Source organism: Artibeus jamaicensis, unplaced genomic scaffold, assembly GCF_021234435.1.
Source record: "Artibeus jamaicensis isolate MK-2021 breed Jamaican fruit bat unplaced genomic scaffold, CSHL_Jam_final contig_69, whole genome shotgun sequence".
In the NCBI taxonomy this organism is placed as follows: Eukaryota; Metazoa; Chordata; class Mammalia; order Chiroptera; family Phyllostomidae; genus Artibeus; species Artibeus jamaicensis.
The window spans coordinates 956,052-970,813 of record NW_026521927.1 but is presented as its reverse complement, the minus strand read 5'-3'; the positions used below and the strand labels follow the sequence as shown (position 1 = coordinate 970,813).

Here is a 14,762-nt window from a genome sequence, read left to right as displayed (position 1 = left end):
AGGAGTGCAGCCAGCAGAGAGGCCTGGAACTGCTGCTTCCCTCACAGCTCTGAGAGGAACCAGCCCTGCCAGCATCACTGATGCTTTATTTCTAGCCTCCAGAGCTGTGAGAGGAAATTTCGGTTAAGCCTCCTAATTTGTAGTACGTTTTGTATGGCAGCCCTGGAAAACTAATGCACATTTATTTTTCTTATATTCATTTAATGTATCATTGAAGAAGCATTATACCATTGAAACCGTTCTGCTTAAGGCAGACAGACAGAGACAAAATGTATCTTGCTTTTGGAGATGGTCCAATGTGTAGGTTTACCGAGTAAGGTAAGGGCCAACTAGGGTGTTGGTTTTCTTATCTCACTATATCCTAACACTCTGCACAGGGGCTTTCTGTATCTGTGCACTTCAGACAAGAAAAATGAAAGCATTCCCACAATGTGAAAAAGTCCTATGAGGGGTTTAGCCAATATCCTTGAAACCTCTCCTTCACCCTGATTCACAGACTACCTGTGGGAAGGGGAGCCTGTCATTGGCACCCAGAGACCTGAAACCTCAGGAGCATTGCAGCTCCTCCCCATTCTTTTGTATTCATTGTTTTTTCTCCCCATCTACTTCAAGTTCAAACCCTTCCTATGAGGGGTTTAATTTGAACCACTTAATGAACCTCCCTGCAATGCTCTACCTCTCAGGCCATTTTATTTCAAAGAAGTCATTTGGTAACAGGCCATCTTCAGAAAGTGACCCCTAGTCTCAACCCTTTCTCTCACAGTCAGTTCATCACAAAGCCCTACAGTACTCTCTTCAACTTAGGTCCCATCCAACTCAGTCTTTTACCTGGATTTCAGGAATGGTTTCCTACTGGTCTTCCTGATACTGTCCCTGGTCTCACACAGTCTTCTGTCATCACAGATCACCACCAGCCAAAGTGATTTTTTAAAGTACCTATTAACGGTGTCACTCCTTTATTCAGATGTACAGCATCAGTGAGTTGATCTCATCATGGTCTAGTTGGGTCCAATTCCACATCCCCTTCTGCTGCCTCACCCTCTCATCCCACCTTCCCTCCTACCCACACTGGCTGCCTTTCTGTTCCTTAATCAATCAGTATAAAAAAACATCATTTCCTTGAAGACTCCAACCAAAATCACCTTCTCACACTGAGAACTAACCTGAAATTTATTTAAAATGGCAAAGTCCTTAATCAGGGCATAATACAAGCCTTGTCCTGTTATAGCCCATTTACTTTAATATTGTTGTATCTTTGTTTTACACTTATAACATAATCATTTTTCCTTGTTTTATACCTCCTCACTCTGTCCCAAAATATAGTTTCTGTAAGTACATATGTTGTACATTCAATAGAAGTTAACACAGTTTTTTTTACCAGGGTTGTATGCATTTCTGCTTTAGATTTTAATACAAATTTCAAAATGTATAATCACTTTCCCCCATTGGGGTGACCTGCAATAACACATGAGAATTCAATTAATATCCCAGATATAAACCTTGTCCATGTTAGATAAAGACGCATGTTTCTGAGAAGAGAGAGGAAAGGAAACTACACACTATCAAAATACAGGTAACACAGATATCAAGGTATAAGCGTCTCAAAGGCGAAGTTAAGATGGAGTTCTTTCTGAAAAATTACCAACTCCTTCTTTCAGCTACATGCTAGGAAAATGTTAAGAACCAGGTTAAAGTAATAAACAGTGGAAGGGTATGTCTAAGATGATACAGAATGTGTTCTGAAGTAGAAGCGGCCACCAGAGCGTCATGGGGTAAACTGAGGTAAGAGTAAGCAGTGGGACTCAGGAGAGAAGAACCCCCTGAGTTCCACAGCTTACTAGACCCTGAAAAAGACAAGGGACCAGGTGGGAGCCACAGAGATGTGCAGCAACCTGAGTGTGGAGGCCAAAGGGCTGACCATTTATCAGGAAGGATGTGCACAGATTCCCACAAGTTACCAAAACAACAGTAAAAGTATCACAGTCTAGGGCAGAGGCATCAGGTGCCATATATGGTCTAAAGATGGGGGGAAAAAAAGCCCCAGATGCAGGCCAAGAAGATAGACTAGGAAAAGAAGGCATTCAAACAGAAACAAAAAACAGGAGCAGAGGAAACTCAAGTTGCTGAAAGCAAAGGCCATAGGGAAGAGCCACCCAGGACACAGGTGACATAAAGAAATCTGGCCAGAAGTGGGCTGTTTCCTGTGCCTGGAGAAATGGTGATCCTTCATTGCATTCCTGTTAACATCTGGATACCTTGTCACATCTGCTGCCACCTACAGCTAGAATGAATTGCCTTGGAACTCATTGCATATTTATGAATAAACTTTTATTTAAAAATATCAATAACTTAACAAAAGAGTAAAAAGTTCAGCTTCAGCAGGGTCTCATTCATGGCAGGGCCCCTAAAATCCTTCCCCCCATGTGCACCGGGGTAAAAGATGTTACATCTCCGGGTCCTCACAGAAGCCTGGCCTATATGAAGATGGATACCAGGGCCCCACCTCACAGGCTTCAGTGGAGAAAGGTAGGAAGGGGTTATCTGCCTGGGAAAAAACAAAGGGTAGGAGTAATCTGGCTCACTTTGGCAAGGTAGAATGTCAAAACTACAGAGTAAGAGGAAAATAAGGGTAAGTCAACCTGAAGAAATAATGGTACCTCCAAGAAACAAACAAGACTCTGTTCTTTTAAACCTCCCTTCTTTGAAGGTCACTCTTTCCCCAGATTCAATGTTCCTCTTTTCTGCCATCTCAGCAGAGACAGCCACAGGCAGAGCAGCTTCAGAACCACAATTTAAGTCACCAAACACATTCAATCTGTTCCCTCAAAGCTTCCTGTCCTTTGCCCTCAGAAACTGCCCCACTTACCTTCAGGAGAAGTACAGCAGTCCTGAACTAGTGGAGGAGAATCGCCGTAGGCCTGCTCAGCATTTACTCACCAAGCCAGAGACCAGCCCTCCACAGAGCAGCTCCCCACAGGAAAAGGGTGAAAAGTGAAACTTAAATGCTTAGGAGTGGAAATAAACAAAGGAAGCAGAAGAGAAACTTAACAACAATGCCACCTAGTGGGACGCTTGGGGAAGTTAATGCCTCAGTAGTTCTAGGACCTACCCCAGCACAGCTCGGAGTCACTGGTTTTCTCCCTTCTGCAAGAATATTTGAATAGGGAGAATTTGAATTCCAATGATATAGTCTTCAGCTTGACTGAATTCTCAGAATTTCAGTTCAATTCTATAACTATCAGTTAAGCTTCTCTGTATTCAGGTCCTGAACAATTTACTAGGGATTAAATCACCATGCAGAAAGTCTGGGTCCCTGCCCTTTGTAATGCAGAGTGTGATGGGGAAGATAATCAGGGAAAGAAGTCTGTTAATTTGAGCTCAGTGGTGGCAGCTGTCTTTGTGAGTGGTAAAAATAAAATTTAGATAAGGTTCTTCACTGTGAGCCTACTGAGAAAATTTTCCCTCAAAAGCATTGAATCTTAGGGCTCCACCAGTCAATCACCAGCTCTTCCTCTGGCCAAGGCAGGCCAGATGAGGAAGCCTTGTGGACATAATGTTGGCACAACTGTGTCAGTGACAAGTTACCACCAACCAGGAGGTAAGCAGATGGTGCTGTTCGAGTGTAGCCTTTCTCTGGGTAGCACTCATGCCTCCATAATCAGGTACTTTCCCTACTTTCTGTGGGAAAACCTTCATCCTTTTTACAGCATGAGTCAAAAGCAGAACTGGAATAAATTAAAAAAGAAAAAAGAATAAATTTAAAAGGGTCAACTAATGCACGCTATAGTGTAACAATAAAATAAGTATATGTATTTTTTTTAAAAAGCAGAGCTGAAACATTTCTATTTCCCACACATGCTTTCATGTCCTGTTATCTGTCTTGTTCTTCTGAGAACATGTTTCAGATGGTACAGCTACCAGATGGGGAAGCTCCAGACAAGGGTCCCTGACTGACTGCATTTCACAGCTCGGCCACCTTCATACATTAACTAATATGAGACATGCATGGCATCTGAATCATAGATATTGTTTTTAATTAAGTTACAGATATTTTGATATTCACGTACCTCTGTGAGGCAGGAAATAGAATTAATATAGGCAAACTTGCTTAGCCATTTTGACAGTTTTAGTTTCAAAGGTATGAAAGAAGTTACTTCTAACAAATAAACTCGATGCTTTGCAGGTGCAATGACAATCATGAATTTTTCAGTAACTGCATTCCAAAAGCTGGCCCTTCTTCATCATCTTCATCATCGCATGATATTTTCACTGTGTATTCCTCTTCATTCAGTCCTGCACCCCAAAACATTAAGGTTTATAAAGGTAGAAAGGAACCCATAGAAATTCTTATTGTGTCAAATTTATTATAAAACATTGCATATGGGGAAAATTAGAACAGGAAAAAATTAGAGATTAATTTCCCCCAATTTCCACGATGAGCACAAAGGTATAAACATGTGCCTACACACAGAGATACTGGAAATTTCCTGACTGGAATCCTTTGTCTCAATTAAAGCTCATTCAAAGTGAGGAAATGGGGAATTCCTGGAGACAACAGGACTGAGAGAAAATAGTACTTGACAAAAAGCACTTTTTTTTCTTATCTCTGAAGTTGACTGGGAAAGAGTTGGAAATAAAATACAAAAAGACATTGGGAACCCATCAAGTTCTGAATAAACACACTCCCTTCCTATCTCTGGAAGGAGGAAAGTCTTCTCTCCCTTTGTTCTTGAGAACCTTCCACTCAATGCAAATGTAGGGCTGACCTGGACAACAAAACACTTCCTTGCACCATGATAAAAAAGATCCCACAATTGTACTTATGACTCCTGGTATCAATGTGAGTAATAAGTTTTTAAAGCTGAGCAAACAGCAAATACATAAGTTCAATTTCAGTGAAATAGAATTACTCCAGAAAAAAATGGAGGAAAAGAGACTAGATAGCTAGAAATGGTAGAAACATTTACTTTACAATTAGCTAAAATCTAATGAAAATTATAATTCTTTCATCATTTTATTTCTTAAAACAAAGCAAGGGTGACAATGTTGAAAACAAACTATGTATTCTTAAAATGATTTATTTCAGTCACAGTGGGATGCAAACAAAAATAAATGGACAGCATACTTTTTTAATCTTTTTATTTTATTTTATTTTTTATTTTTATTTTGGTTAGAGCACCTTCTTTTTTAAAAATATATTTTATTAATTATGCCATTACAGTTGTCCCATTTCCCCCCTTAATTCCTCTGCACCCAGCATACCCCCTGCCCCCATATTACCCCCTTTAGTTCATGTCCATGTGTCACAGTTCTTTAGCTTCTATTTCCCACACTACTCTTGCCCTCCCCCTATCTATTTTCGACCTACCGTCTATGCTACTTATTCTCTGTACCTTCTCCCCCCTTCTTCTCCTCCCACTCCCCTGTTGCTAACCCTCCATGTGATCTTCATTTCTATGGTTCCACTCCTGAACTAGCTGTCCACTTAGATTGCTTTTGTTTTAGGTACAGTTGTTAATAACTGTGAGTTTCCTGTCCTTTCATTGTTCATATACTTTATCTTCTTTTTTTTTAAGTTTTTTATTTATTCATCTTCAGAGGGGAAGGGAAGGAGAGAAGGAGAAAAATATCAATGTATGGTTGCCTCTTGTGCATGCCCCACTGGGAACTGGCCTGAAACCCAGGCATGTGCCCCTACTGGGAATCGAACCGCGATACTCTGGTTCACAGGCCCCATGTATCTTCTTTTTCTTAGATAAGTCCCTTTAACATTTCATATAATAAGGGCTTGGTGATGATGAACTCTTTGAACTTGACCTTATCTGAGAAGCACTTTATCTGCCCTTCCATTCTAAATGAAAGTTTTGCTGGATAGAGCAATCTTGGATGTAGGTCTTTGGATTTCATGACTTGGAATACTTCTTTCCAGCCCCTTCTTGCCTGTAAGGTCTCTTTTGAGAAATCAGCTGACAGTCTGATGGGAGCTCCTTTGTAGCTGACTGTTCCCTTATATCTTGCTGCTTCTAGGATTCTCTCCTTTATTTGAATCTTGGCTAATATAATGATGATGTGCCTTGGTGTGTTCCTTCTTGGGTCCAACTTTTTTGGGACTCTCTGAGTTTCCTGGACTTCCTGGAAGTCTATTTCCTTTGCCAGATTGGGGAAGTTCTCCTTTATTATTTGTTCAAATAAGTGTTCCACTTGCTCTTTCTCTTCCCTTTCTGGTACTCCTATAATTCAGATGTTGGAGTGTTTAAAGATGTTCTGGAGGTTCCTAAGCCTCTCCTCATTTTTTTGAATTCTTGTTTCTTCATATTTTCCTGTTTGGTCATTTTTTCCTTCTTTCTGGTCCACTCCCTTGATTTGAGTCCCAGTTTTCTTTCCATCACTATTGGTTTCCTGTGCATTTTGCTTCATTTCACTTAGTGCAGCCTTCATTTTTTCATCTAATTTGTGACAAAATCCACCAGTTCTGTGAGCATCCTGATCACTAGTGTTTGGAACTGTGCATCTGATAGGTTGGCTATTTCTTGGTTGCTTAGAAGTATTGGCTCTGGGACTTTGAGCTGTTCTGCTTGAGCCATAATGTTTTGGTCTATTCTCGCCTGTTACATACAAGGGGCGGAAGCTTAGATGTTCACCAGGGCGGGTCTACCCAGTTGCTGGGTTGTGACTGGGGGCAGGGTCAAAGAGGGAGAAATGGTGTTTGTTCTGCTTTCTCTCAGATTTTGGTCCCTCTGCCTCTTCCCACAAGAAATTGAGCCCCTCCGGTACTGGTTTTTGGGTGGGTGGGCTTGTGTACATTCTAGGACCCTGTCGGTTTCTTCAACGAACTCTCCTGTGAGACTGGGCACCTCTCCTGGCACCTCAATCCCCGAAAGTTTTTCCAGTGGGTGATTTTCAGCTTATTTCCTGTTGCTGGGGCCCTGGGTTGTGCGGTCTGTCTCACTGACTGTTTTTAAACCTTCCTGGTTTATCTGCACATGCATGTGTGTCCGCAGTCAGCCAGCTGCCTTGCACACCTTACTGGGTTTGCTTGTTTTCTCCCTGCACCCATGTCTGCCAACCACTGCCTCTTCCTCCCGGGACCCCTCTTCTCAGGCCTCCGACTCCACCCCTCTTACCCATCTGGATGAATGACTCATTGTTGTCGGACTTCAGTACAGTTCAATTTTCTGCCTGTTTTGGTTGTGTTTTTATTTCTAAATCTTTGTTTTCCTTAAATTTGGTTGTGCAAGGAGGTACAGTATTTCCACTCATGCCTCCATCTTGGCCAGAAGTCCTTCCAATGGACAGCATACTTGATTACTCCATTTGTGCTAAAAAATGACAGAAGTCATTGAAAATATTCTGTTGTTTAATTTACACAGTAGTACAAGGTAAATTTTATTAACTTTTTTTTACAAATGAAAAACTGAATTCCACAGAATTTAGATTATTTTACTAAGGTTTATATGTAGCAAACCACAATTATAATAAAATTCTCACTGTCACACACACACTCATGTGTCACAGGCAGAGCTATAGGAGCCCTGATGACAGCACAGAGGCATCTCGCATCTGAAACACCAGACTTCAGTTAAAACCACCATAGTGCCCCAGAAGGCACAAATCTGTTTCATGAGACACTGACACAGCTTATATTTTTCAGTAATTAGAAGAGAAAATGTTTATTACATTGAGATGCTTACAGGTTTTATACTTCATGACACTTTTCTTCTCACAATGATCCTAACTATGGTGTGTGTTTTTTTTTTAATACCAGGACTATTTTTAAGTAAATGAAGCAAACATTTAAGTATCTTATTCAAGGTTATACTGCACCTGTTTGGAGAGACTTGGACTTGTACTCAGACAGTCTGAACAGAAAACTTCCATTTAGCACATACTATTTATGACATTTTTCTTCAGTCCTTAATGAATGAGGAGCATAATGAGTAAACTGACATATTCCTGAAGACTCATTCTAAAGTGAATGATTCCTATACAAAACCTAGAATTATATATAAAAAAAAAGTTGTTGACTTCGGCCAAGATGGAGGTGTAGGTGGAAACACTGTACCTCCTCGCACAACCAAGTTTAAAGATAACAAAGTTTTAGTAGCAAAAACGCAACCAAAACACAGAAAATTGAACTGTATGGAAGTCCAACAACAACAAACCATTCAGCCAGACCAGTAAGAGGGGCAGAGTCAGTGGCTGGTGGAGCGGAGTTGGGCGGGCAAAAGCAGCCTGACCAACACAGGTGTGCTGGTGGAAATTGGTGGATCCAAGCTGTGGGGTGGTGGCGGGCAGACCCAGTGGGGGCTCAAGGTGGCTGGCTGACCGTGGTCACACATTCGCACACAGATAAACCAGGTGAAGGAGCAAGCTGCATAGGCCAGGGCCCCAGCACTGGAAGATAAAACCTGAAAGCACCAAAGAAAATTTCGGGGTTGGGGTGCCAGGAGAAGCTCCCAGGCTCACAGAGAGTTTGTCGGAGAGACCCACAGGTCCTGGAGGGTGCACAGGCCCACACGCCTTGGACCCGGCACCAGGGGAGCCCAGTTTGTTTTTGGGAAGAGGCAGAGGGGACCGAAATCTGAGAAAGAGCTGAACAAACGCCATTGCCCTTCTCTGACCCTGTTCCCACATACAGCGTCACAATCCAGTGACCTGGGTAGCCCTACCCTGGTGAACACCTAAGGCTCCTCTCCTTATACGTAACAGGCACGACCTGACCAAAACATTATGGCTCAAGCAGAAAAAGAGCTCAAAGCCCCAGAGCCAGTACTTTTAAGCGACCAAGAAATAGCCAACCTATCAGATGCACAGTTCAAAACACTGGTGATCAGGATGCTCACAGAACTGGTGGATTTCAGTCTCAAATCAGAGGAACATATGAAGGCTAAACTAACTGAAATGAAGCAAAATGCACAGGAAACCAATAGTGATGGAAAGGAAACTGGGACTCAAATCAAGCGAGTGGACCAGAAGGAAGGAAAAAATGACCAAACAGGAAAATATGAAGAAACAAGAATTCAAAAAAATGAGGAGAGGCTTAGGAACCTCCAGGACATCTTTAAATGCTCCAATATCCGAATTATAGGGGTACCAGAAGGGTAAGAGGAACAGCCATGAGTGGAAAACTTATTTGAATAAATGATAAAGAACTTCCCCAATTTGGGAAAGGAAATAGACTTTCAGAAAATCCAGGAAGCACAGAGAATCCCAAAGAAGTTGGACCCAAGAAGGAACACACCAAGGCCCATCATCATTATATTAGCCAAGATTCAAATGAAGGAAAGAATCCTAGAAGCAGCAAGATATAAGGGAACAGTCAGCTACAAAGGAGCTCCCATCAGACTGTCAGCTGATTTCTCAAAAGAGACCTTCCAGGAAAGAAGGGGCTGGAAAGAAGTATTCCAAGTCATGAAATTCAAAGACCTACATCCAAGATTGCTCTATCCAGCAAAACTTTCATTTAGAATGGAAGGGCAGATAAAGTGCTTCTCAGATAAGGTCAAGTTCAAAGAGTTCATCATCATCAACCCCTTATTATATGAAATGTTAAAGGGACTTATCTAAGAAAAAGAAGATAAAAAAGATGAACAGTGAAAGGACAGCAAACTCAGTTATTAACAACCACCTAAAAAAAAGCAAACTAAGAGTACAGCTAGATCAGGAGTGGAACCATAGAAATGGAGATCACATGGAGGGTTAGCAACAGAGGAGTGGGAGGAGGAGAAGGGGGGAGAAGGTACAGAGAATAAGTAGCATAGACGATAGGTAAAAAATAGATGGGGGAGGGCAAGAATAGTATGGGAAATATAGCATCTAAATAACTTGTGACACATGAACATAAACTAAAGGGGAGAATGGTGGGGGAGGGGTGTGCAGGGTGGAGGGGAATGAAGGGGGTAATTCGCCAACTCTAATGGCATAATCAATAAAATATATATTTTTTAAAGTTCTTGAAAAGCTTTCCTTATACTTCTCAGTGGCAGAGAAAACAAAATTGTAAAAAATTTGCATAGACGTCACCTCCACACATAACTTTTTTCAGAGAGCATTAGTCACTTTCTTTGGGTTGATAGAAAATAGTGAATTATGATTCTTTACTAATGCAAAGAAGACATTGAGAATAATACTGATGATACAAGGCAAAATTTACATTCTATTGTTGAATTAAGGATGTTGAAATAAAACAAAAAGGGAGGTAGCAATAAAAAGTTGGTGAGAATGATGCAGATTAGCTCAGTGTGTTAGGTGCACCCAAGACCAGAGGAACTACAAAGAACTGGGTGAGGGTGTAAAAGATTTAAAAGCTTGGAGAACACAGTTTCATAAGGACAGTACATGTCATGGGATTCGAATATGAATCAATTTTCTGAGAAAATGAACATGAAGAGAATTTATAGATAAGAAACCCATGGTTTGTAACCTTAAAAAGTGAGACAGTGCCAACATTGTAGTCTAGGAAAACTCCAACATGATGGGGAGCAACAGTCAGAGAAAAGATTAAATTTGTTTTTGTTTTTGTTTTTTTGCATAGTTTTTATTTCATAATCGTAAACTTAACTCTGCAACCCAGGGAGACTTGGAAGGAGTAAGGAAAACATGGAACCCAATGAAGTGAGGTGAGAGCATAAAGATTATAGAACATTACAAGCACAGAAATTCCATACAGTTAGATTTTCTGGCAGTTCTGGTTGTATTTTGTTTTCAAATTAGTTGTGAACCTTCTTATGGTTGTGCAAGAAAGTAAGCATGTCTACCTATCCCTCCATGTTGGTCAGCTGCTTCAGGATGAAATTTTCTTTCCATAGGTGGTCTCGTTACCTATGCCACTGTGATGTCTGAAGTCACCACTGTGGCACATAAATCCCAGAATAATTCTGTGAAAGCAGAACCTTTATAACCAAATCCTTTCTCTTCTGTGGTAAGAGCACAAAAGTTTTTGAGAGAACACTCAAATGATATGTGAACATAAATTTAAGATAAAACTACACCTGAATTTTTCTGCCCTGAGCAGTAGTACTCTATTCTAATTAACCACCAGATAACTTTAATGGCTTTAAACCTCTTTTCACAGCACAAAATGACCATCTCTGGTCTCCCACAGATACTTCCCATGATGTCATTCACATCCTAGGGAGAAAAGAGAAAACATAAGGCAAGTATTAATAAGCCTCCTCGCTTACAAAGCTTCATCATATTTCCACTATCCCTTGATGTTGTAGCAATAGAGATGGTCCCAACGTAAGAACCAAAGAGTAAAAAAAGACCCAGGCAACCATTCAAAAGGACTCATGTGACATTTTCAGGTTTTCTAAAAAGTAGAAAAAACTTTCACCTTGTGGAAGTAGTGTGAGACTTCTACCTAGACATAAGATATACTTAGGAAGAAAACATGAGACCCATGATATTTTTCCCATGTTCATAAGGCTTTCATGAGATCATTTGGATAATTCATGGCTTGTTCATTTATTCAACCTGAATGTAAAGTGATATACTTTTACTTGTCAAGCATTATGCCACGACTGGGAGAATAAAAGATAAATAGAGTATTACTCAAGAAGTTTACATGATTTCTGCTGAGGGTACAAGCAAACAAATGCATTAATGTCAGCTTTTCTCAAGTTTCTCCTCATTCGACACACTATCTATAACTGACTGCATCCACTCCCAAAATTCAACATGTGCAATTGGTTTCCAAGTTTTATTTTTACTCAATGTTGTCTCTTAGATGCAGGTTAATATATTCCCTAGTAAACAAGTTACAGGAACCAGTAATTTAGGATATTTCACATATACCTTTCTCTTCACCAAATTGTCTCCTCCCTCATATCTCTTTATCCATGTTATAATATCCCCTCATTCACTGTCCTAAACACTACAATATTTACCTGCATTTTAGTCCCTACCAAAGCAGTTAGTCCACACTGTTAGCAGATTTTAATCATCTGAACTTCTTCATTGCCACAGTTTTATTTTTTTGAATACATGTGTACCAATATATTTGGTCTTCTCTATCTCAGACTAACTTCTTCCATGACACCAAAAACTAGGCAAACTGCTGGGCTTACATACACCTACACACAATTGCTTTGCTCTCTGTATTAGGCTTTGCTACTGTATGACTGAAAACAATTGAAAGTGGATGAAGAACAGAAAGGGAATTTGGAGGACAATTCTAACTTTAATCAAAGCTTAATTCTGAAGCTCAGACATTGTCATCAGGATCTGGCCTATGTCATTCTCCAAGTTATATTTATGCTTTCTATGTTGACTTTATACTCAGTGCATTAAGAAAGCATGACTATTCTTCCATAAAAAACCAAAACTTGTCTTTCCTGTTATGCCAAATAATTCCAAAGGCATGGCACTTGCCTACATTGAATCTAGTGCCCATATTAAAGCATCATCATGTTGTTGCTGTAACATATGGAGGCAAGTATCCACATTTTATTGGAATTAATTTAGTATTAATCTGAAGTAGAACATGATAAAATAAAATGCATATTTTTTTACTTTTATTTTTTTTAATTTTTATTTTATTGATTATGCCATTACAGTTGTTCTATTCCCCCCTTTCATTCCCCTCCACCCTGCACCCCCCACTCCCACCATTCCCCTCTTTAGTTTATGACCATGTGTCTCAAGTTCTTTAGATTCTATATTTCCCATACTATTCTTACCCTCCCCCTATCTATTTTCTACCTACCGTCTATGCTTATTTTCTGTACCTTCTCCCCCCTTCTCCTCCTCCCACTCCTCTGTTGCTAACCCTCCATGACATCTCCATTTCTATGTTTCCACTCCTGATCTAGCTGTCCTCTTAGTTTGCTTTTGTTTTAGATGTGGTTGTTAATAACTGTGAGTTTGCTGTCCTTTCACTGTTCATCTTTTTTATCTTCTTTTTCTTAGGTAAGTCCCTTTAACATTTCATATAATAAGGGCTTGGTGATGATGAACTTCTTGAATTTGATCTTATCTGAGAAGCACTTTATCTGTCCTTTTATTCTAAATGAAAGTTTTGCTGGATAGAGTAATCTTGGTTGTAGGTCTTTGGATTTTATGACTTGGAATATCTTTCCAGCCCCTTCTTGCCTGTAAAGTCTCTTTTGAGAAATCAGTTGACAGTCTGATGGGAGCTCCTTTGTAGGTGACTGTCCCTTTATCTCTTGCTGCTTCTAGGATTCTCTCCTTCATTTTAATCTTGGCTAATGTAATGATGATGTGCCTTGGTGTGTTCCTTCTTGGGTCCAACTTCTTTGGGACTCTCTGAGCTTCCTGGATTTCCTGGAAGTCTATTTCCTTTGCCAGATTGGGGAAATTCTCCTTTATTATTTGTTCAAATAAGCTTTCCACTCATGGCTGTTCCTCTTACCCTTCTGGTACCCCTATAATTTGGATGTTGGAGTGTTTAAAGATGTCCTGGAGGTTCCTAAGCCTCTCCTCATTTTTTTGAATTCTTGTTTCTTCATATTTTCCTGTTTGGTCATTTTTTCCTTCCTTCTGGTCCACTCCCTTGATTTGAGTCCCAGTTTCCTTTCCATCACTATTGGTTTCCTGTGCATTTTGCTTCATTTCAATTAGTTTAGCCTTCATATGTTTCTCTAATTTGTGACTAAAATCCACCAGTTCTGTGAGCATCCTGATCACCAGTGTTTTGAACTGTGCATCTGAAAGTTTGGCTATTTCTTTGTCGCTTAGAGTTATGGGCTCTGGGGCTTTGAGATCTTCCTGAGCCATTTTTGGTCTGTTCGTGCCTGTTAAGTGTGAGAGCAGAGCCTTAGGAGCGGGGCTGGGCCACCAGGGCGGGGTGGCTGGGTTGTGAAGCTGTATGTGGGGGTGAGGTCAGAGCGGGGAAATGGCGGCCTCCTCTGTCGCCTCCGCCACTGGGGCCTGCTTGGTCCTGTCTCACCACCCACTCCCTCACCCGTCTATCTGCACAGGAATGTGCCACCACAGTCAACCTGCCCCCCTGCGCCCTTGCTGGGTCCACCCGTCGCTCACTGGGTTGCTCACTGGGTCCACCCGTTGCAACCCCACGCCTGGGATCCGCGCACCTGAGTCCGTCTGACTGAGTTTTTCTGTGTGACCCTGCTCCACCAGCTGCTGGCTTTGCCCCTCTTACATGTCAGGCTGAAGAATTCGTTGTTATCAGACATCCTAAAAGTTCAATTTTCTGTGTTCCAGCTGTGTTTTCTGTTGCTAATATTTTATTGTCTCTAAACTTGGTTGTGTGAGAAAGCATGGTGTCTCCACCTATGCTTCCATCTTGGCGGAAGTAGTCTAAAATGCATATTTTAATTCAAAGAGTAACCACCACAAACATAGAAAGTAGTAAAACTTCACATTTTATACAAAAAATAGCTGTTTAACTCAAAGATCTTGTCAATGAGAAAGAGAACATTGAAAGCTGCAGGCAACATATAGAAGGAAATAATACAATATAAAACAGAGCTACATCAATGATTGCATTCAATGTTATTCTCTTAATCCACCACTTAAAAGGCAGAGACTTTTGGACTAGAGAAAAAGCAATTTCAATTATTGCTATCTATAAGAGACATATTTTGGATTCAAAAACACAAATATGGGAAAAGTAAAAGGATAGAATTCTGGTCAAAATGATAGAGTAGGTAAATGCTATGATTGTCTTCTCCCATAACCACATGAAAACTGTAACTAAATTATAGAATAACCACCCTTTAGAACCACATGAAGATGAGATAAACAGATCTTCTATAACTAAGGTTATAAAGAAGAAGCCA

The 14,762-nt window shown here is 40.5% G+C and overlaps 1 protein-coding gene across 3 annotated transcripts in view; it reads right to left on the bottom strand.

Annotated features, from left to right (window-relative positions):
• Positions 1-2,991, bottom strand: part of LOC119050146 (tripartite motif-containing protein 5-like) — a 32,223-nt gene extending 29,232 nt beyond the window's left edge. For all 3 annotated transcript variants that reach the window (XM_053671445.1, XM_053671444.1, XM_053671446.1), the window contains exon 1: positions 2,867-2,991. The gene's annotated coding sequence lies outside the window, so the exon portion shown is untranslated. The remainder of the gene's footprint in view (positions 1-2,866) is intronic.
• Positions 2,992-14,762: the final 11,771 nt, after the last annotated feature.